Source organism: Drosophila virilis, unplaced genomic scaffold, assembly GCF_030788295.1.
Source record: "Drosophila virilis strain 15010-1051.87 unplaced genomic scaffold, Dvir_AGI_RSII-ME tig00001170, whole genome shotgun sequence".
Lineage (NCBI taxonomy): Eukaryota > Metazoa > Arthropoda > Insecta > Diptera > Drosophilidae > Drosophila > Drosophila virilis.
Genome location: NW_027212828.1, coordinates 1544534 through 1568912, shown reverse-complemented (window position 1 = coordinate 1568912; position 24379 = coordinate 1544534). Strand labels below are relative to the sequence as shown.

Here is a 24379-nt window from a genome sequence, read left to right as displayed (position 1 = left end):
ATTGTTATTTTGATTTCCCTGAACATTATTATTTTTAGGTTTTTCAGTAACGCTATTTTCATATAATCCCTCTCTTTGAGCTACTTGCTTTAGTTTTTGTGTCGACGTAATGTCGTATCTGGCTAACATCATGAAAAGCCTATCTGGTATTTTTTTTGTAATAACATCTTTGATTGTGTTATTCATAGCATTTGTATAAAGTGTCGTATTGCTAGGTATATTTTCTAATGCTAACTTATTTAATATAACAAAAAATTTATTTTCGAGATCCTCGATTAACTTACGGACGTTTCGTTGGTAATTCGTGTTGTATAAGCGTCGAAGGAGTTCTTCAAATGGTGTCTGCACTTTATATTCTTCAATCAATGCGTTTCTCAGCTGCTGCCAAGTGTTGGCTGCTGTCCTTTGTGAAATTCTCTGAGCATCTCCTGTGACTTGCAATTCGATGGCTCCGTATAAGATGCTGTGTTGTCTAACATCTCGGGTTGGATAAAGGTGTAGGATGTAATCGATCCTTCTGATGAAGGCGTTAAGATTTTCCGTTGATACGTCAAAGCTTGGCACCTGTCTTAGTTGTGAAAGGGCCTGGTTGAGGTGTTGTTCTGATAATTCCATGGTCATCTTGGTGTAATACACTTTTCTTTTTTTTTTCGTTAGATGATTTTTTGTTTTAAATAGTTCTGAGTTTGCAGTTTTTTGATTTAGATTATAGTTTGTCATGGATTATTGTTTTAATATTTTTTTTTTTTGTGTGTCTTATTGCTTTCAGGATACCTTCGGGAAGTCGCTGACCATTCCCAGCTATGAGCAGGGGCATAGCTTGCCGGACAGGCTGAAAAATTTTCCCCCACCGTGTCGGTGATTTCCCATTACTTTTCTCTTTTTCCTATCTACTTAACACTCTTTATCTACCTTACATTGCTTTACTTTATTAACAATCTTCTAACTTTCTTTTTTCCTATTTATTATATTTTCTTTATTAATATAGCAAATTAAGATTATTTTTAATTTTACTTGAGATCACTATTTTCCTTCTTACAACATTCTGCTTAGATGTCGGCTCTAACTGACAAAATTAGCTGTGAAAAGGGGCACAGCTGGCCGGACAGGAAATAAAACACCTCCATCGGTCGGTGATGCTATTTAGAAAATTGTATCCTTTAACTAGGCTGTTAGCATATAATTCTATTGTACAATCTTTTGAATAATGAGGAAGACACTCGTTTTGTCGAGCATTAATAAATAAATAAATATAAAAAATATAAATAAATATAAAAAGACCCAGTAATAACGTATTGTAGGGATCAAAAGATATGCAAAGCCAGTCGTTATTAACTGTAGTAGCTTTATCGCCCAAAGGGTCAATGTTATTAGACTACTAGTGACCCGAAGGTTCTTGGGCCGATACGTATTCGAGAAAATGTTTATTACACTCCGACAATTATTTATCCTTAACTTTTTCCCGACGTATCCTACCGACTGCGCCAATTAAGTTTTACACGTTAAGTTACTATAAAAAAATATATTTCAATTTATTATTTTCACTAACGGCTACTTTTGTTGAGTACATTCAGATTTGCTTCCCGAATATGAACTGATTTATCTGACTGTTGCGGTCGCGTAGCACACTTCACTTTGAGAGAGTTTGAGTCAAAATTGAGTGAAGTTGGAGCTGCGTCAGCAATTATGCGTGGGATAGTGCTCTGATGAGAACATTGACAGTGGCGTTATATTTAGGGTGAATCGTTTATGTCTACCAAAGGGGAACAGTTTGATCTTGACCAATGTCGATGTTATCACCAGGCTCTTTGTTTACAATATTAGAAATGTTTATACTTGTGCATATGCTTATGTGCTAAGTTATGTTAAAGGGTGGGTGCGACTATGGATATGTCACTATATATATAAATATATAGTATCTTTCATTGTGTACCTACAGCCACCTCCCCCCTGTCACCTCAAAGCTATAAATCAAGTTAATAACCCAACATGAATTGCCCATTAATATAAGTCTCAATTTAAATGCAATTGACGTTTTGAGAATACACAAATATTCTAAAGTACAATAAGATATACAGTAGAAAATTTTATTAAGTAATGTGTGTTGACTGTGCACGTGCTTGCGGCAGCTAGCGCAAATTCCAAAAATTTCGGAATACATGTACACACACATTCATCCACGTCTGCTTTGAATTCAATCAACAACATTGCAATTGCGATTGTTTTCTGTACTGCGATTTAAATTCGTTTTTTTCTCACTAAGAATTAATAATTGCTCTAAGTGGCGCGGTCTGTAGGGAGTCCGAACCCTGCGAAAGGATATTTTGTTTTAATTTATCTATGTCACTTCTAAGGTAGAAGTAGGAAAGGATTTAGGACATGTCCCAGTCGCATGTGGGTGTGTATGTAGAGCTCGAAATTCAGAAATTTTAATAACGGCAAAATTGTCAAACTTGCGAAAATCAACAGGCATGGAAAAAGCAATTTTGGACATGAACAGGCCAAGCCCTTTAATCATTTCTTACAACATTCCCCACAACAAACAATAAATAAATATAAATAATTTTTTTAGGTCAATAATTGTGTATTAAAAAAAAATAGATCAAATTTTTCTCACTTTACCTGATTGGACAAAAAAAAGAAACATGATAAAAAGACATTTTAATGTGTACGCCTTGTGTTACCGCAGGCCCTTAAGGCACACAATTGAAGAAAAAATCTCTAACTTGCGACAAACGCCGTGATCTAAATATGTGCATATCCACACAACACAAACATGTGTATGTTAGTAGATCGCGGGGTTTTGTCGGAAGCATTGAATTCTAAGGGGAACGGGCGGACATTTGGATCAAAAGCAATTTTTCGAAATACTTCATTAACAATATCGAGGTTGCAAACACAACACCCGGGTTTCTGCAGCTACATCTGCCGATGCCCAAAATTTAATGACAACTTCAAAACATTTTCCATTAGAACCAACAACAACTATAATCGTAACAAACGACTCGACAATGAAAAAGGACACCACATATTCTTTCCTTGCTATTACATTTTTGTTCAAGGACTATGATCTTAGCTTATGCACTCTGTCAGGCGGCTACTGAGGTTAGCCACAGCTTTGAACCCATGGCAAGAAACCGTCGTTTGCATCGCCAAGATCATGGCAAGGAGCTATTGGCAGTATTATTTAATCGTTTTCTTTGTTCATAAGTATCAACTGTACTAACATAAGGTAAAAGATTTGAAAGAGGCAAGAATCCGCCAAGGTAATAGATTTGTAAAAGGCAAGCAGCCGCCGATATTATAATTATGTTAAATTACCATTAAAAGGCAAGAAGCCGTTAACCGCATAGTCCGTGTATTATTAGAATAAGTGCATAGTTATGGGCAAGTAACCCTCCAAAGTTTGAATTTAACCGCCGGCTATCGCAGCAACCGTGCGTTGCTGATCAGTTGCTCAGCACCGCCTTCGAGAGCACAACTTAAATTCGGCGGCGAGGAGCAAAAACTCTGAGGCGAAGCTGTGAAAGTTCGCGGCGAAGTTGAGTGGCCGAGGCAAGCGCACAGCTCGCTAGCGAGCGTGTCGCCACTTTTGGAACGACTATCAGGGTGAGTAGACGTGCAGTGAAAGAGGTGTAAGCAGCGAAACGCAAAAACGTGCAGCGGAGCACTAAGTAGAATAGGTGGTACGATAGGTTACGAGAGAGAGGTATAGTTTGGTCGGTACATTCAATTAAATCTACGGAACGGGAATTGTGTCCACCGATCCCAAGTTACTGTCCATAAAAGAGGAAAGTCGGAGCAGGTACACAGAGTGAGTGGTACAAAGAAAGTTCACAATGGAATTAGGTGAGTGGCAAAACCCGTGTGCTGGAACCACCACCGGCGCAAGGAGTAGCTGGTGGCCACCGCCAAGGAGTTCGGGGTAGATAAGGAAGGGTGCGTCAACAAGCTGCGTAGGCGGCTATCCACCTACGTGGATACGTCTGAGATCTGGGCTCGGCTTGCCGATCTGGAGTCTGAATTCGCGAAAACGTTAGAACCGCTATCCTTGAGTCTCTACCTGATCTAAGGAGCTCACAATTATACGGGCGTCCGCAGCCGCCTATCCCTAGCGTGGCCGTCACGGGGGTGGAAGACGCTCATGGTTCCGGAGAATATGGAGATCGCCGAGCAACCATGACCAAAGTAGGTGTGGGGCAGAACCCAATCAAGCCTGTTTACGTCCCGTAAGTTCCCCAACCATATTCTCAGTCGAAGGTCCGACATTTCGCAAACTTTCCGGAGCAAGTACGGAAGTGGGGTATGAGATATGATGGCCTCCTTGGGTTCCTGGAGGACCTAGAGGATCGCGCTATCACGTATGGTACTGAACTCGAGAGATTGTCCCAGGGAATGAGTGAGGTGTTCTGCGACAGAGCCGCTCGGTGGTTCTTGAGTAGTGTGCTCTGGTCGGTGTTCAGGAAGGGTTTCTTGGAGTTCTTCCTGCCCCCACGCTACTTCGAAAGGCTTGAGGATGAGATCAGTTCCCGTTGGCATCGCGTATGGGAGGAATTCAAGGAGTACCTAAAAGAGCTGAGAGCACTGATGAAGCACACGAGATACGAACCGGTACAGGAGTTGCACCGGATCTACGAAAACGTCGCTCCCAAATACAAGCTCTACGTGCGTCGGTAAGATTTCTTCACGTTGTCACAGCTGATGATCCGCGACAAGCATGTCGTAGGTGCGCACTGGATGGGCACTTTGATAGGGCAACGGGCAACGACGGCGTCCAAGCCAGGATCGGGTCGGCGCCGACACACGGGAATCGAAAGTAAAACACCCACTTAAGGTGAACGGTGGCCGAATCGTCGCTACGGGGGAGATTGGCGGGCGTACGATGCCTGCTACAATCGATACCGAGGCCACTCGTAGCTTCATGAGCCAAGATTGCGTAAGCAAGGCAGTTCGGGGAAGAGCGGAGGATGTACAGGCGCGCATTCGGCTGACAGATAGGTCTACCGTCGAAGTAGGGAAGGCATTGAGGTAAGACATTGGCCTAGCGGGGAAAGCGATGAGAATGTGGAAGCTCATCATGCCCTCGATGCTAGACCACATCATCCTGGGGATGCATTTCTTGAGTGCGAGGGGCACTAAAATCCGCTGTGGCAATGCAAAGTTGCACCTAGAGATGGTGATGGCACTGGTCGCGGGGCCCGGAAGCAGGAGTGCCTGCTCGAAAACCGACGGAAGAAGATACAAGCGAGGAGTCGAAGGAAGGCCTCCCAGGTAATGAAACGGGAGGACCTGCTTGGCAACCGATTGAAAAAGAAAGTAGCGCATGTGCATCGACTACCGGACTCAATGCGCATTCAGTTCCGGATGCTTATCTTATCTGAATTTAAAGCAAGGGAAGATACTGTCAGATACTAATGGCAGCTGGGAAATGCACGGCATTCACAGTCCCTGGAAGGGGTCTGTTCCAATTTCGGGGCGGCATTGCCATTGGGCTTGCATTCAGCATGTGCAACTAGTTTTAGACACAGTAGTCGGGCCAGAGATGGAGCCTCATGCGTTCGCCTACCTAGTCGATATCGTAGTTATAGGGGCTACGAGAGCAGCATGCTGAGAACTTATGTGAGGTGTTCCGCCGGCCAATCTCAGGCTGAATAGAAAGAAGTGCAGTTTCTGCAGGTTAAGGTTGGGATGAGCATGTCATTTGCGGTGAAGGCATACGTACCGATCCAGAGAAGGTGAAGGTGTTACGTAAACTTAGGGCCCCGACTAATTGTAAGAAGTTACGGCAATGTCTCGGGATTGCGTCATGGTACAGGCGTTTCGTTCCCAACTTCCCGACTCAAGAACAGCCGCTCTTTAAGAAGGGCCGGAAATGGGCATGGAATTAGGAACAGGAGGAGGCATTGCGTCAATTGAAGCATAGCTTGGCGACTGCCCCTGTGTTGGCTTGTTCAGGCTTTACCGCCCAATTCGTCTTGCAAACTGACGCGAGTGAGTAGGCCCCGGCGCAGTGCTGACGCAGACGATTGAGGGACAGGAGCGAGTGATAGCGTACCAGAGCCGAAAGTTATTGATTGTGGAAGTCAACTATTCCGCCACCGAGAAGGAGTGCTTAGCAATCGTATGGTTCATCCGGAAGCTGCGTTGCTACCTAGAGGAGTACCGTTTCGGTGTGATAACGGATCATCTGGCACTTAATTGGCTCAACCCGATCAAGAGCTCTTTAGGAAGGATCGCGCGATGGGCACTGGAGCTAGAATAATTCCAATTCGACTTCCACTCCCGTCGAGGGAAACTCAATTTCGTGGCCGACGCACTATCAAATCATCCTCTAGAGACCCGTCAACAAGCAGTGGTAGCGAGTATGCGTGCCGGAATCGCCGAGAAGCCGGCCAAGTTCCCGGAGTACATAGAAGAGAACGGGCAACGGTATAGGCATTTGGCTCACCGAACGGATGACGAGGACTACATTGCTTGGAAGCTACGCTACGCTCTACCGAGAGATGACTGCTAATGGAGGGGAAGACCCAGGGCACAGCGATGCCCATGAGTAGGCGGAAGGTGAGGGCGACAGCCGTCGCCAACGTAACTGACGTGCTAACGTAGATAAGAGTAACACTAGTAGCGTAACCAGAATATGGATAGTAAAATGTGAGTCACACTGTGAGGATAGGGCATTAACAAATAAGTGACGAATAAGTTAACAAAGAAGCAGAATTTACTGATCGAACCCGAAATCATAACCATCTCGTCGGACGAGGACGCCAGCAGCGGAGACGCTGAGCCCTTCCCTGGACTGGGCGTCGGAAGCCACCCACGCGACCCTCGTCAGGGTTGCGAGTACTACGGGAGAAGACAGCAAGAGGAGACGCCTCGCCAATTCTTAATACTTCCGGCGGACCAACTCCATGGAGAGACTGGACGGAATGGTAATGCTAATGGCCCCCGAGGTGAAGACCATGTTCGTCGAGGCGCCGTTTGAGCGATATTTTCCACCATATGCGGAAGAACTCCCGTCCTCTATCTTGTATCCCACACACCACGGTCGTTTGGGGCGACAACCCTAAATGCAATCGGCGAGGTGGACGACCCTGCGGATGGGGAGGAGCTCCTAACGCTCGAAACAGTTAGGCAGGCGCCGTCCGCGCAGCGGGTCGATGGAGGCGGCAGGAAAGGGAATTTCCCCGTTGGGGGTCTTCTTTCTCGAGGAGTGTTGACAACGTTGACAACGTGACAATGTGTTCACATAGTTGGTACCGTAATTAATCGCTGACCTCTCAAAAGTAACCAGGTGTGTACCGTTCGTCGATATCTCAGGTCCGCCGTCTGTTCTTATTCGTACCAGGCTGTCGTTGATAATCATACCGCCTTCATCCACAAGCGTGATTGGCTTGAGATGGCTGGGCTGCGTGTGCCAGACCGCGTTGCCCCCAGCATGAAGAGCTCGATAGCTGGTGTCGTGGTTCGCCAGCTTGCAGAACGTGGCAGAGATTGACTGCCAATGTGTCATCTTCGCAATTCACACAAAACCACAATGTCGTCTAGTAGCTGCAGCATGGTATGTTGATGTAAAACAGGGATTATGCTAACCTTCTTAACCCTGGGATATGCAGTTAGGATATAAATTATGCATTAGGACTGTAATATATAATATATCCCCATTAGGCTTACTATAGAGACTTCTAGAGTTTATTCAACTAGCGACTTTAAATCGTTGAGATTAAAAACAGTTGTGCTTATTATGTCAGCTTTAGCGAGAGTGATAGTAAGCATAGAATTTTGTATTTCCGTTATTAGCATCCTTTTTCTTGCTAGAAGACCCTCATATAAATGTGTAGTCACAACTAGGCCTTTTGATTTATTTGTGTTTATCTGTTTCTGAGTTTATGATCACCTGTCTATTGCTTGACTCGATTAATTTGGATTCGGACATGCCAATTTGTTCAAAATCTGAAGCATCCGGTGCCTGGAACAACATTAAGAGCTATACCTAAAAAGTCTAAGCTTTTTGCTATTATGCGGACAAAAGACTTATGATATGATCTGTATCGACATCTTGGAGTGTGAATGATCGGTGATTCGAGCGTTCACTATTGCTATTAAGAAGATTGTGTAGACAAGCCTGTCGCGCCTCACTTCTGTTGCTTAACCTATATATTCAGAGTTTCAAAGGTTACCTTTATTTAAGGTTGTCCCTGTTGGACCACCCTCTTTCTCTCCTTCAAACACACTGTTTTGCCCATCCTGGTTACACCTGTCAATGTTGGTTATATGTGATTTTGCTAATTTATTTGTTATGGCTTGCCGGACGCCGATGGGTGTTGCGGGAATAATTTCGATGGATTTTTTTTTGTCACAGAATGCAATGTTTTATTTTATCCGATTGTAGCCCTCAGGATAGTTTAATTGTATCGTAAATTTTCTGTCGATCTTAATACACCTAGTTATTTCTATGGATGTGCTATGAAAACGATCGATTTGTCCGTTTAAAATGCTGTGTAGTGGGGGTGCAATAACAGTATCTATACCATTTTCTTAGAAGCGATGTTATTGTCTCAGAATTGAATGCGGCTTCATGGACTATTGTGTTTGATGGTATTGGTTGGTCGAAACTCAAAAACTGTTTTTTGTCCGTAGATAAAATATCGATGTAGAGCATTTGTCTGGCGGTGTTACCCCGAGTTTTTGCCTTTTTGGGTGTCTATCATTTTTAGCTTTGGCACAAACTTTGCAATATTCGGAGACGTCATTCAATAACTGGCTCGTACTTGAAAAAATAGTCACGTGGAAAATGTATGACATTTCTTTACGCTGCACGGTGCGTACGATTGTGTTCTGCCGTGATTATTTGGATCTTTTCGTTTACTACGTTTTGGTTGATTACCTCTTTGAGGGTCTCGAAGATGGTGTTTTTGTCAGGGAAGTTGATTAAGTGGCGAGTCTTGCTGCCAAAAAGTATGAAATTGCGTGTCAGTGCCAAACGTGCTTCCTCTCGAACTATTTGAGTTCTCAAGCACTTTTAAGGTTTGTCCGTTGTTGCAACCGTGTAGGTCAGTGACAATTCGCCGAGGCTCGGCTTGTAAGGCGTTTACGTTCTGTCGGGACAAGACGTCTGCTTCAACATTTTCTTTCCTTGGCTTGTAGAAAATTTTAACGTCACGTGCGTCTATGTAAGCTTTCCACCTTCTAATTTTCGCATTTGCATGCATTTGCGAAATTGCAATGGTTAAAGGTTGGTGATCAGTAAAGATTTTAAATTCTTTAGTACCATAAGAAGTTTTGAAGTTTACCTAAAGTCTACAGGATGGCTTATAGTTCCCTTTCGTTTGTTGCGTAGGTTAACTCGCATTGTACTGGAAATCATGGTGATTGGTCGGCCATCTTGGGTCACCATTAGCGAACGCGTCGGTAGTTAGGTCAAAAAGCTGATTGAAGTTTGGGTACATGACAATAATGACATATTCTGATGCCAAAATGTTCCGTAGACTTTCAAATGTATTGCGTTGAGTTTCATTGAACTCTAATGCAACTTTTCTGGACCTGTGCTTGCTGACTGAGCCGTTTTCACTTTTTAGTATAGCTGTTAGAGGCTTGCAATTGATGCAAAATGTTGTAACAGGCCAAACCGAGAAATGATATAAGAATAAACAAGTTTTTTAGCTCGATGTACACTTGTATCGGTCTAATTTTTTCGGTATCAGTTTTTTCACTGCCTATCAATCCTAGGTATTCGACGCTTTCTTTGAAAAAGTTTGTTTTATTTGTGAGACTCTCATGTTAGCATCGCCTTACTACTTTAGTACGACAGACATCGTATTTACCGTCGTTTACTGAAAATGGTGTTTATTTCGCAAAATAAAGTGGGTGGTAACCTGACTTTAAGTCAAAGGTGCTGAGTGTGTCCAATAGGAAAAATGGAGATGTCTGCCTAAAAATGGTTAATAGGTATTTATTTTTAATTTGACTGGAGCCATGAATTGAGCTCACAGTGAAGGGATCGTTAACAGAATTTATGTTTTTCGGCTCCTGTACGGGATTTACATAATTCTTTTTTGCGGTAGCCGGGACTGTGCACTAAAAAGTTGAACGAGTCGCCGTCGCATGTTGTCGTATTCTATCTCGCACTCTTCAGCTGTAGACTTGTTTCTATAGCTATCCCCTTGGTTGTCAGGGGCACTTTGAACAACAGTGTTTAGCTGCTGACATCTCTGGCCTCTCATGCGTTCGGACGTGTTACTACGTCTTTACGCTGGTGCACTGTTTGTCAGGGTTTTCCCAGATTGTGTGGGCTGCCTACACTTTGATGAGAAATCTACTTGACGAAGTGAGAGTTTTTCTCTGGCCCTCACTCTGTCCCTTTTTCCCTCGCTTGAACTGCGCACGATGCTTATTGGCTTCTGAAGCCTGTGCCCTCTGTTCGATGGTTTCAGCGTATGTGTTTGCAATTATGCTTTGATCAATGCTTGTGTCTGATTCTCTGGATAGAGCCAAAGCAGACGGTAAATCTTTTGGCATTTTCCAGGAATTTTATTAAGCCCTGAAATAAATGCATGCAGTGCATCAGATCTAACCTCTCTGTTAAGGAGCTCAACGCATTCGCGGTCGTGAGTCATTGTTATTTTGTTTGTAATGAGAGTTAGCTTTTGTTCGACTTCATCATTGTATTGCATGAAGCCTCTCTGCCTGACTATCTCTAAACTTTGGAAGCAGGCGTAGCGATGTCTTATCAGCATACATACAGTTCAACTTCGCTATGATGGCATCGAAGTTTAATACTATATTGTGCGAGACTAAAGTTGCTCTCGCGGGCCCTTTGATTTTGTTTCTCATTGTTGACAGTACCTGATAATGTATGCTACCGACATTACTACCGTGGCCGACTGTCGCCATGCTACATATTCGTTTTATGTCCCGTTAAAATCGGTAATGGATTTTACAATTTCTATTCGGATGTCGCATTTTATACCTGGGTTTATTAAAATTCGTTGATACAATTCGACTTGGGCCTCTATACGCAAATTAGTTATCTGAGACTGCATTTCACTAATACGTGCCTGAAAGCTTGCCTCTTGCTGGTCCAAAGCTAGGGTAATGACGAACGCTATCAGCGCCTGTACTTAATTCACTTCCATGATTGTTTCTAAGTGGCTTGGTTGTTGGCTGTTTTTTTCGGGCTCTGTGTCCCGATCGTCGTCACTATCGTTTTCTACTTTAATTTCTTTGTACTGATTTGACCAACTCATAAGCTTGTGGTGAAACTAATAGCTCACACATCACATATAAGTTAACACATAACACTTAATGTGAGATATTTTATAAGTTTATAATCAACCCTCGCTATCGCGTGCTTCATAGGTTATCATGTATCAGCGCCCTATAGCTGCTATGGTCAGCGGCGGTAACCGGACACTTTTGTTTTGCTGCAAGAGTTTCCGTTATTGCCTAAGATTTTGCTGAGTCGATGTGAGTTTTGGCTTAGCTTAAGTGAAATATTCTGTGTATTAAGAAATTAGTTTTTAATTCGACTTTCACTGAGGCACATCGGCCCAGGGACTTTGCGCTTAAATTAACTCACTCACTACGGCGTATCGGCCTAGTGTTTTATGAATAACCAAAATAAAGTCCTATAACGAAAGTCCGCGAAGACCTTTTATATAAATATTAATTTATACACTAATTTTAATATATTTTTTTTTACAGCAGCCTATGAATTTCAATCGGCAAAGATGCAAAATTTCGTTTATGTTTTTTTTTTTAAGTTTCGGTATGTATTTTACTAGTCAATGGATTATCAAATATTTGTTAGCAATTATTTAAATGAATTTATTTGCATTTCACAATCACTTTGCTGCTCATATTTTATTAATTATTAATTTATTTTTTTACCTTGTATTTATATACTTGCTATTCATTAAGTTACTTGTTAACATGAAGGCTCTATTAGGGTTTTAATCTAACTTAACGTATATCTTAACGTAGTTGGGTGCCAAATAGGTTGTCTACCTGAAGTGTTGACTCTTGGGCAGTTGTAGTTGTTCCAAACGGGCCAATCTTTTGGTCGGTTGGCGTCGCAGGTAGTATGTTCTTCAGGTAATGAAGATTACGGACGATTATGTTGGGAATGCTAAAGCAATCCTATCGCTGGCCTTGTGGCTCAGCAATAAAAGATTAAAATGATTAAAATGATATACGGCCAAGTGCCAGAGTGCAACATATTTTGCTTGTACTCAATACAGAGGCTTATTCAGAACCGAACTTACAATACAATGTTTTGTGCAGTTAAAGCTAAAGACAATCATATGAAAAACAATGCACTACAAAGTCAGGGTCGGCACGCCGACTTAGCAAACTCGTAAAAAAACTCTTGCGAAATACCAAGAGTATCTACGTATCGACGATGAACTGAATTGAATGTGCGTCAGCGCGTACGAGTGTCGCTTAATATGTAAGCGCAAGGGTTACCTGTTGATTTGTATACATTTTTATCCAATGTCTTTAAATAATAAAATTTCATAATAAGTGAGCAAGTATTGGTTCAATTATTAATAATTGGTTTCTTGTACCATTCCTATAAATATCAATGCTACGAGGCGCCAAATAGTTGTTATATGTGTGTCTCATCTCACATCATAAAATATAAAGTCATAAATTATTTAAATGGATATAATAGAGTTTGGAATATATACTACACAAGACAAGAAATAAAACTCTATAAAAAGTGACGTCATAGTCCATGATGTTGGTGTGCAGTGCGCGTAACACTTTGATCTAAATGCCTTTGATTTTGCGTTTGCGGACCACTGCTTATGATTTTTATAGAGGTAAAAAATCTCTTTCTCTTTATTTCTCAATATCAGGGCATGGAGATGCACACAAATGAGGAAATAAATGAATGAAAGCGAGGTACACTATGCGCATGCATATGCACATATGCTTTTGTAATTAAAGACTAACATACATATACTATGAAAAGGCATCAGTTGCAGCGACGCTGTGCGCTGAGAGAGATGCGGCTTCATATTGAACGTTCGGCTTTCGAGTCCGAAGTCCGGCTGCCACGCTAAGCAGTTTTACTCACTCTGGGCATAATAAAATGATAGTAGGCACCCTTGGGGCTTGATTGATATAATAGGGACATATGTTTATCTTGTAATATTATTATTTTTTCAACTTCACTTTATGAACACGATAGAAGACGTTTGTGATATATTAAATAAAATATTGCAACACCCAGCAGCATAAAACCAGAACCATAGAAAGTTGTATACATCCAGCGTTATCCAAGCCCAAAAACAAAGAAATGAATTGGTTGTTTTTAGCGATCGATGGCCAAGAATTTCATTCGGCCACATGAAGGGTTGACCGTCCGCTCGGTAGAGTCCCCCTTCAAAATTGATTCCATTCACGGCGAGATACAAATTACACACAAATGATTTCATTCAATGTTTGGGTTAAAGGCAACCTTTTTATTCTGCCGGACTTATCAACTTTTGATGGGATTGTAGGCCTAAACCTGCTAAAGCAGGCAGCTGCTTCGCTTTGTCTAGCTTCAGGACAACTTAAGTGGGGTACGGAGGTCGAACAAATCACCTTCCACGCGTGCAAAAATGTAAATTTCACAAATGTAGACTGTGCAGCGGCAGCCCCATTAGCTAGAAGTTATATTTTGAAAATGCTAAAGTCCAGACAAAAGGCCTTTGCAGACCCAGACGAGGCGTTGCCGTATAACACATCAGTAGTGGCTACCATTAGGACCACAGATGAGCAACCGTTCTATGCCAAGCTTTACCCATATCCAATGGGAGCAGCTGATTTCGTTAATAAAGAAATCAAAGATCTGCTAAAAAATGATATAATTCAAAAGTCCGTCTCTGCATACAAACCCAATATGGGTAGTAGACAATAAGGGCACTGATGAAGCAGGAAATAGGAAAATGAGGTTGGTAATGGACTTTCGTAAACTTAACGAAAGAAACGTGCCTGACAAATACCCTATGCCAAATATATCAATGATATTGGGAAATTTGGGGAGAGCCAAATTCTTTTCAACATTAGACCTCAAGTCTGGTTGTCACCAGATCATACTCGCTGAACGCGACCGTGAAAAAACCTCTTTCTCTGTGAACGGGGGGGAATACGAGTTCAAAAGACTCCCCTTTGGATTAAAGAATGCAGCAAGCATCTTCCAAAGAACCATCGACGACATACTGCGAGAGCAGATTGGCAAATCTTGCTATGTTTATGTCGATGACGTAATCATCTTTTCAGAAGATGAGGAATTCCACATTAAACACGTGGATTGGGTCCTAAAATGCTTACACGAAGCAAACATGAGGGTCTCCGTCGAAAAGTCACGTTTTTTTAAGAAAAGCGTGAACTTTCTTGGTTTCATAGTCACCAGCACTGGCGCCACGACGGATCCTGAAAAGGTTAGGGCAATACAGGAGTATCCAGAACCTAAAACACTGTTCGAGGTCAGATCATTTCTAGGCCTCGCAAGTTATTACAGATGTTGCTATTACTCTTGTGAAGGCTAACATTGTTAGCACTTTGGACCACTCAGATTTGAAATCAATTTGGCTAGACGAACCCACCAACTCTCCCATAGGAGATCCTATGTCCGTTGCGTCCGTAGAAGTTCTTCAATCTATTTACACTATACATTTTATAATAAAATTAAATTAAAAAGCTTGCAGAAAAATTACGATTTATCCTGTCGTCCACAAGAACTTCATATTGCGATCGTTTGACAACGTCATAGCCGAATGCGATGGAGAAACCCACACACTGCAGAGTTGCGCCGCTTCACCTGGAGCCACATTTTGTCGTCTGGCATTAGAGAGTTCATGTGCCAAAGAGCTCCATGCAGGTGGCACGGCACACTACGAGATCCAGCCGAGCAAACTGGATATAATCACCCATGTAGATGATGGAATCATCATCCTCAACGACGGGTCCGCAAGGATTCAGGTGGACAACGGCACTGAGATCCAGATACAAGGCACGCATCTCATCACGTTCGGAGACCGAGTCGCAATTAACGGGACTCTGTTTTACAATCACAACAACGTACGCAATAGAGTCCCGGGTATTGCCAATTCTCCCTTGCTGAGCATTACTGCCAGCCAAGATGTCCTCAGCCTCCCTTACCTTCATCGTTTGAGTGAACGTAATTTGGAGGTGTTACAGCCATTAAAGAAAGACGCCGGAACTGATCAAGCTTATCGTGTGGCATTCATCGTTGGAGCCATATGCTGTGCTTTAATCTGCAAAGAAGTCTGCGAAGCAGTTACGAGAAGTCGTCGCCGGGATTGGGTCGGCCGAGGACGGCCTTATACTTGAAGGGGGAGTAGTTAACACATAACACTTAATATAGGATATTTCATAAGTTTATAATCAACCCTCGCTATCGCGTGCTTCATAAGTTAAGGAACAGCCCTAGCAATTGCGACACTACATACTTTGTATCAGCGCGCTATAGCTGCAATGGTCAGCGGCGGTAACCGGACACTTTTGTTTTGCTGCGAGAGTTTCCGTTATTGCCTAAGATTTTGCTGAGTCGGCTTGCCGACCATGACATTGTGGCGTGATGCGAGATTTGGCTTAGCTTAAGTGAAATATTCTGTGTATTAAGAAATTAGTTTTTAATTCGACTTTCACTGAGGCACATCGGCCCAGGGACTTTGCGCTTAAATTAACTCACAGCAGCCTATGAATTTCAATCGGCAAAGATGCAAAATTTCGTTTATGTTTTTTTTTTTAAGTTTCGGTATGTATTTTACTAGTCAATGGATTATCAAATATTTGTTAGCAATTATTTAAATGAATTTATTTGCATTTCACAATCACTTTGCTGCTCATATTTTATTAATTATTAATTTATTTATTTATTTTTTTACTTTGTATTTATATACTTGCTATTCATTAAGTTACTTGTTAACATGAAGGTTCTATTAGGGTTTTAATCTTACTTAACGCATATCTTAACGTAGTTGGGTGCCAAATAGGCTGTCTACCTGAAGTGTTGACTCTTGGGTAGTTGTAGTTGTTCCAAACGGGCCAATCTTTTGGTCGGTTGGCGTCGCAGGTAGTATGTTCTTCAGGTAATGAAGATTACGGACGATTAAGTTGGGAATGCTAAAGCAATCCTATCGCTGGCCTTGTGGCTCAGCAATAAAAGATTAAAATGTTTAAAATGATATACGGCCAAGTGCCAGAGTGCAACATATTTTGCTTGTACTCAATACAGAGACTTATTCAGAACCGAACTTACAATACAATGTTTTGTGCAGTTAAAGCTAAAGACAATCATATGAAAAACAATGCACTACAAAGTCAGGGTCGGCACGCCGACTTAGCAAACTCGTAAAAAAACTCTTGCGAAATACCAAGAGTATCTGCGTATCGACGATGAACTGAATTGAATGTGCGTCAGCGCGTACGAGTGTCGCTTAATATGTAAGCGCAAGGGTTACCTGTTGATTTGTATACATTTTTATCCAATGTCTTTAAATAATAAAATTTCATAATAAGTGAGCAAGTATTGGTTCAATTATTAATAATTGGTTTCTTGTACCATTCCTATAAATATCAATGCTACGAGGCGCCAAATAGTTGTTATATGTGTGTCTCATCTCACATCATAAAATATAAAGTCATAAATTAGTTAGTTTCCTATGTCTTCATCATCGCTCACAAACCTTTTGACGTTCAAGACAGGGGAAGAAGAAGAAAGTGGGGTTTCCTACGGACTGTTGTTGTTTTGCAAGTGATGTTGCTTCCTATGGTAAATGAGCTTTTTTTGCCTTTGATTTTGCGTTTGCGGACCACCGCTCATGAATTTTATAAAGGTAAAAAATCTCTTTCTCTTTATTTCTCAATATCAGGGGATGGAGATGCACACAAATGAGGAAATAAATGAATGAGAGCGAGGTACACTATGCGCATGCATATGCACATATGCTTTTGTAATTAAAGACTAACATACATATACTATGAAAAGGCATCAGTTGCAGCGACGCTGTGCGCTGAGAGAGATGCGGCTTCATATTGAACGTTCGGCTTTCGAGTCCGAAGTCCGGCTGCCACGCTAAGCAGTTTTACTCACTCTGGGCATAATAAAATGATAGTAGGCACCCTTGGGGCTTGATTGATATAATAGGGACATATGTTTATCTTGTAATATTATTATTTTTTCAACTTCACTTTATGAACACGATAGAAGACGTTTATGATATATTAAATAAAATATTGCAACACCCAGCAGCATAAAACCAGAACCAAAGAAAGTTGTATACATCCAGCGTTATCCAAGCCCAAAAACAAAGAAATGAATTGGTTGTTTTCAGCGATCGATGGTAGTTATTCTACCAAATATTTTAGACCGTATTTTTATATGCAAAAGGGTAGAAATGCCACCGACTCTTGCTACTGCGTTGCTCTCGATTTTGGACCAGATGCCACCGATATTTTAAACTTTAAACTTTGTGTGGTCGAGTGTATATGTTGTTTGCTTAATGGTATTAGCCTTCTCCACTAGTGATAGCTTTTTTCCACTATGATTAAGAATTGAAGAGTCAATTAAACATTCAGGAATATAAGAATATTAAAATAAACAAAATGAATCAGAATATAAAAATAAACAATGAAAAAAAAGAAAATTAAAAAACAAATTGAATTATTAAATTAAAGCTATTTGTTGGGCTAACAAGCTTTTTTATTAAAGCAGCCACAGCTTATTAGTTACTCGCTTTATGATTCCATTAGCTGTCTTGAGAACTGCAACGCGTGTGATGTCATCAGTTCCGTTGACCAATTCAACCACTTAGCTAGTGGCAATTTCATAGAAGCTAAGTTCTCGTCTTTGACAAGAACGATGTCATTGAGAGCCACACCTAGCTTGGGAGTCCGCCATTTTGAACGCTGTTGCAGAAGATTTAAATATTCCCCTCGCCAGCGAGACCAAAAGACTTGGTGCATGTATTACACTCGCTGCCAGCTATCTAGACGATTGAAATTGAGCCGTGTCACATCTGGTGGTCTATAATCATTGACTGCCGTTATGTGGCACACAAGGGTACGAAGCTCCTCGAATCCCAGAACCCGATAGAAGTGATGTTTTGCAGTTTTTACCGCCGCCTTCCAAAGGCCACCAAAGTGAGGGGAGCGCGGTGGGATGAAACGCCAGTCAATTGTGTCCGCCAAACAAAAGTGAAGCACAGCCTCTTGATGACAGCTACTGAGGAAGAGATTTTTTAGCTCCAACAGCTCGTTTTTGGCGCCGACAAAGTTGGTGGCATTGTCAGACCAAATCTGACGTGGCTTGCCACGAGTGCATATAAAGCGCTTTAGAGCATTGAGAAATGCACACGTAGATAGATCCTTGACCAACTTCAAATGAATGGCTTTCGGGGCGAAGCAAATAAATACGCTGATGTAGCATCTTATAGGAGCTTTGTTTCGAGTGTCAGGCTTGTAGAAGAATGGTCCGCAAAAGTTTACACCAGTTATATCAAACGCTCGAGTTTCTACAAATCGCTTCTTTGGAAGATTAGCCATTACGTGCTCCACCACGCGGGGCTTGTTCCGGAAAAATCATTTGTTTACAATGCAGGAAACTGTTTTGCGGCCACCAATCGGCCAATATTGCAGACGAGTTGCTCCGAACAAGGCTCATGGTCCAGCATGGAGATTCTGCTCATGAAAGTGAGTGACAATGGCGATTCTAACCGGATGTTGTCTAGGCAGTATAATAGGATGACGGGCCTCATAAGAAAGGGTTGACTTTTCGAGGCGCCCACCAACTCAAAGAATACCAAATTCATCCTGAAAGGACAATAATGATGAGAGTATACTGAAACGAGCGACCACACCCTTTGATTGCACGTTCTTTATATCATCACAAAGAGAGCCCTTTTGAACGTTGCGTAAAAGTATAAAGAATCCAAAACGTATGTCAGAGATCAAAAGTCCGGTGCGCCGAATTCGATGGATAAACTTGTACACATAGGCAAATTCTCGTTGAATAGCAGAAAAGGAAATCACATATTTGCACCTTAATATGGCATCATCTGCAGGATCTGTGATGAGCAACACTCGTTTGCGTAACTCCAGTATTGGTTTTTCAAGCATACAAGTCACAGGCCAGCACCTTTGTGGACCAGTCAAAAATTCAGGACCACATGGCCAAAGTTTTGACTCTATCGTCAGGCTGTTGGAACATAATGCCACTGGAAGCCCGCTGTGAGTTCCTGGATAGTGGCTATCCGATTTGCAACGAATACGTTGTACTTCAACGATTCATCTCGGATCCATGATAGACATATTGATGAATCTGACCAACAATGGAATGTTCCGGTAAATAATTGCATTTCAGCTACTTCCTGCATCGATTGGGTTAACAAAAGTGCGCCACAAAGCTCGAGTTTTGGTACTGTAAGCTCCGCGGTAGTGCTAGCGTCTCAGAAACCGTGAACCTCTACATCGCACATTGTATTGCAAACTAACCAGGGAAAGGTGGATAATTGGACATTCCTGAAAGTTTGGCAAAATTCCTGCCAGGCAGTATTTAGAGAAGTTGAAAGACACTCATTCCAATCAAAGTTTTCCTTCCAAAGAAGCTGCATAAAGATTTTGGCCTTAACGATGTCTGGTCCAATTAATCCTAGTGGATCGTAAAAACGAGCTATGGTGGACAGAACAGATCTCTTACAAGGTTTAAGTGTCTAATTGGCAGCCGTGAGTGAAAACATTAATTTATCAGTTGAAGGATCCCACGCAAGGCCCAAGGTTTTGGTAATATCGCTTCCATCGGTTAATTTTAAAAACGAGTCCTTATCCTAGTCAGGAATGCCTTTAAGCACTGCAGAGTGACTCGGGCACCATTTTCTGAGTTCAAAGCAACCTTTAGATAGGATGACCTTTGTTTGATTTAATACCTAGATCGCCTCTTGGACCGAGCCACCGCCAGATATAAGGTCATCTACATAGAAATCGCGTCGAATTGGAAATAAATGTTGCTCATCGACGGCCAATTGCTGCATTGCTCGAACGGCAAGAAAAGAAGCTGGTCTTGTGCCATACGTAACTATGTCCAACTTGAAGACACTTATTTCAGAATCAGTAGAATTTCGCAGCAAGATGCATTGTACGTAGTTATCTGGGACCGCAAATCTGACACAGCGATACATCTTGCCAATGTCTCCAGTAAGGGCGACGGGGAACGTGCGAAGTCGCATCCAAATGTTAAGCAGCTTCGGTTGTATGACGGGCCCAGCCATCAACACTTCATTCAGCGAACAGCCAGTGCTGGTGATAGCTGAACCATTAAACACGACACGAAGTTTGGTGCTCGTGCTTTGTTCCTTCAGCAGGCAATGATGAGGGAGAAAATATTTGCATAAACGTAACGACTCTGGAGTCATATGTCCGAGCTCCATATACTCTTGAATGAACGCGCAATACTGATATTCAAGGTTGGGATGACGTTGCAACTTTCTCTCAAGCGAAATAAATCTGCGAAATGCCTGTTGATAAGATTCACCTAATTGATCCAGCGTGAGTTTGAGAGGGAGTCTCACGGAATATGCTCCTGTTGGCAACCTTTGGAAATTCTTAACAAAATGCTTCTCGCAGTCAAGCTCTTCCTTTGTTGCTTTTGCAACAGGGTCTGAAAAACTTTCTACTTCCCAAAATCGTTGAATTAATTCATCGGTTCGGCCATCAGAATCAGTGCGGGCATCAGACGATACACGATTGGCGAAAAGAGAGGTACCGCCTTGCTGGGAACCGCCAACTATCCATCCTAAGCGTATCTTCTGCAGAAGAGGCAATCCCGATTTCAGTTTTATTTGGCCGACTCACATAAGTTCGCAAAAAGACCAGCTCCGATTAATAAGTTAAATCGCTGCGGCTTGTAAAAACAAGGATCAGCGAGGCGAAAATTTCCAGGCACATTCCAATTAGTTGTATTAAGGGCGATGCTTGGCTGGCGATCTGCTATAGTGGAAGGTACGATGGCTGTGATGATTGTAGAGTACTCTGATGTTTGAGATTGTAGATTGACGGTCACAGTGCATCCATCAGTAGCGAAAGGGGCGTTTTCCAGGCCAGCGACTGCGGGTGAAGATGGACTTTTCTTCAACTGAAGCTGTTGAGCGAATCGGGATTCAATTAAATGTAGCTGTGACCCACCATCCAATACAGCACGACACGGAACTAGAGTTCCAGACTGATTTTTAACTAGTACAATAGTGGCCAGGAACACAACATCGCTGCTGAGGTTGTGGGCAACAAGAGAGGTAGAGGCGGGGGCTGAAGAAGCTGCAGAAGGAGTGACAGAATGATGAATCGATTGCAAAACGTCTTAATGCAGAAGTGTGTTGTGTTTGGAGCCACTTGTGCGACAAGTTCCGGAATTGCATGTTCGTAAAAGATGTCCCCTTTAAAGGCAGTTGAGGCATAATGATAATCGTTTTACTTCCTTGAGACGCATCTCTGGAGACAAATTGCCAAATCTTATGCATTGTCATATATTGTGCTCTTCACCATTACAAAATACGCAAACAGCAGCCATTAAGTAGGAACGAGTGATGTCCTTTTGGGGTTAGTCTGTTTGTTCTTGCCCACCTGAGAGCTCGGCGTATAGGTTGCCATAGCATAATCCACACTCTCCAGGGTTCTGCAGCGTTGCTCCAAAAATGTGGCAATTTGTGCCCATGATGAAATTAAAAAAAAATGAAAATTAAATTAATTAAATTTGCAGAGAAGCCTCCAGCTTCTCTTCCCACATCGCCTGAACAAGGATGCAGCCAGCAATTTGCTCCTTGCAACCCTAACTGGTGAGAGCACGAATATGGGTATTAAACTTATCCGACATTTCACGCAGCATGCCAGCGGAGCCTTTCTCTACCTTCTTGAGCCCCAGCAGTTCAACGATGTGTGCCTGAAATACTAATCGACGGTTATCAAATCGTTTTTGTAATAAATTTAATGCTATGGAATAATTAGCCTCTGATATTTCCAATGACCGAATTGTATCCAGCGCAGAGTCCTTCAAGCAGAGCCGCAAATGCTGCATTTTTTTAATGTTTGTGAGTTCGGGATGATTTTCGATTTAAGTTGTCAACATCGAAAAGAAATCTGACCACTCTGTATAGCCTCCAGAAAACGTTGACAATTTGATTGGCGGTTAGGTTGGTAACGCTCTGGATCTAGTCATTGACGCAGTAGCAATAGGGTCATTTAAAAATGTGGAGCTGGACGGCAATGCTTACTGCGCTTAGCAATTTCAAACCGCACCGAAGTCTCCAAAGTTGCTGAAAGCTCATAAAAAGCTTCGCGCAACTCACTGCCGATTTCGTCAAAGTCTAATTCTTCAAATTTGTTTTGAGCGCTCCGCTCCGAGCGCAACCGCTCATACGAGGACGCCACCTTGCGCTTTAAAAATGGCACCCTGTTTGCAGGCTGGGCCAGCGATTCAGCACTAGAACATTCCATGGCAACCGAAGCAAACGAAAAAAGGTAAAAGAAAACCGAAATAAAACTGCACACGAAAATTCGTTGACCGTTGACTTATTGTCAGCACTGTACTCTTAAGCGCGCACAACAGTTAGTCGAATAAAAACACATGTAAAAATAAAAAATCATCTTTACTGCAATTTACCGAATGACACTTACTCGTACATATGTATGTATATGAGAGCGGTTTTAATTGCTGCCGAAACTAGTAACAACTAGCTCAATTTTAATTTAAATAATTTTATGCAACACTATAATGTTAAATAAAAGAAATCACGTCGGGGTCACCAAAATGTTTGGCTAACAAGCTTTTTTATTAGCACTTAATAGGAAAAAGTTAAGCATGTTATAAAAACTCGACTTTTTTTATAAGTTCATGCAAACGGGTTTATTTATTTATATGCTTATAGCAAACGTATTGACAATATGCGAAAATGTACAATTTTTAGCGAAGCGATTGATAAGAGATCCGATATAGCGAATATACGGGACAAGAATGCATTGCGGCGTCGCTAGCATTGATGCGCTAACCGCTTAAGACAAAGTGCAAGAGGTGAAAACGCGCGATAAAAGAAACTACGATGAACGCAAAGCGAACAAAATAGTGAAATTGCTTGCCTCGCAGGGCAATATGTAACTGAAATGTTATTCTAACATAATACAAGTTTATTTTTTTGCTGCTGAGCCGAACACTATTTAATCTGTATATGCTATACAAGAAGCTACAGAAGAAGCTAGCTTAATACCTAAGGATTAGTTTAAAAATCAAAAGGCTTCTGAAATTATTACGTTTATAATTACGGACGGATATACGGACGAATGGACGGACATACTGACTTGGGTAGATGGACTCGGCTTCTGATGCTGATTAAAAAAAATATATACGTTAAGAGGTCGAGAGGAGAAAATACCTTCTGCCGGATACATACAGTTGCATAAATAAATTCTATCCATTTTAACCATCTTCAATGGGTTTTCAGGGCATATAATTACAAATATACGACAAATAGACATTAAACGATATGAAATAGAAATCCGGACCACAATATAATTATAGAAGGGCACATCAGAAGAAAAAGAAAATATACAAATCAATTATTCAGGAAATCACACAAAACGGATCAGACATTGATGAAGATAACAACACTTTTGAATGCTACACTCAATTGATTGCCGAATAATATAGGCAATAAAAACAAAACTTATAAAGGATTTTTAGTACCAAAAGCAGATACTATACAAATAACATAAAATGTTGCGCCCCATCGCATTCATATAAATACGTGAATATTACATGCTTATATTATAATTTCAACAATTAGCTAAATGAAACTTAAATATTTAGATTGGGTATTACCACTGCCGTACAACATATAGATGGGACAGATAGAACAAATGCTTGTGGCCATTCATTTTTTAGATTTCTGGTCCAAAGTCGACTTGGTTTTTGTTCGGATCCGAGACTTGGTCATTTGCTCAAATAGCAAGAGAGTAAGAAATTCATTTGATTTATGTGTTTTTCGTTCGCTCCCACTACGGGAAACTGCTTTGGCTATGCATGTGTATGTGTCCGCACAAGCAACATTGCGCACAAATTCAGTTTTTTTTTTGTTTGTTGCCTGCCTGTCCAATGCAAATTTGACAAGATTTGAACAAAAATATTCTCAAGTTGCACAAATACACCAATCTCAATAACTGGCAACCAACGAATACAAACGCTAACCATAGAACATATTGACTGTACAACTAGAGTAAAAGAATGGGACCAGGCATATTTTTATCGACTAGTCCATAGTCGACTTCGTTTTGTTCGCGTTCGAGAATCGGTCATTTACTCAGTTATTTAAACAAGTTTACCAAT

General features: G+C 41.6%; 1 protein-coding gene across 10 annotated transcripts in view; it reads left to right on the top strand.

The window, feature by feature from the left end:
• The window catches only part of nAChRalpha4 (nicotinic acetylcholine receptor alpha4), a 366112-nt gene that overhangs the window by 45165 nt on the left and 296568 nt on the right, over positions 1-24379 (top strand). The window contains exon 1 of one of the 10 annotated variants that reach the window (XM_032440807.2): positions 15751-15769. The exons of the other annotated variants lie outside the window; for them this stretch is intronic. The gene's annotated coding sequence lies outside the window, so the exon portion shown is untranslated. Of the gene's footprint in view, positions 1-15750; positions 15770-24379 lie in introns of those variants that run through there. 10 annotated transcript variants of the gene reach the window in all.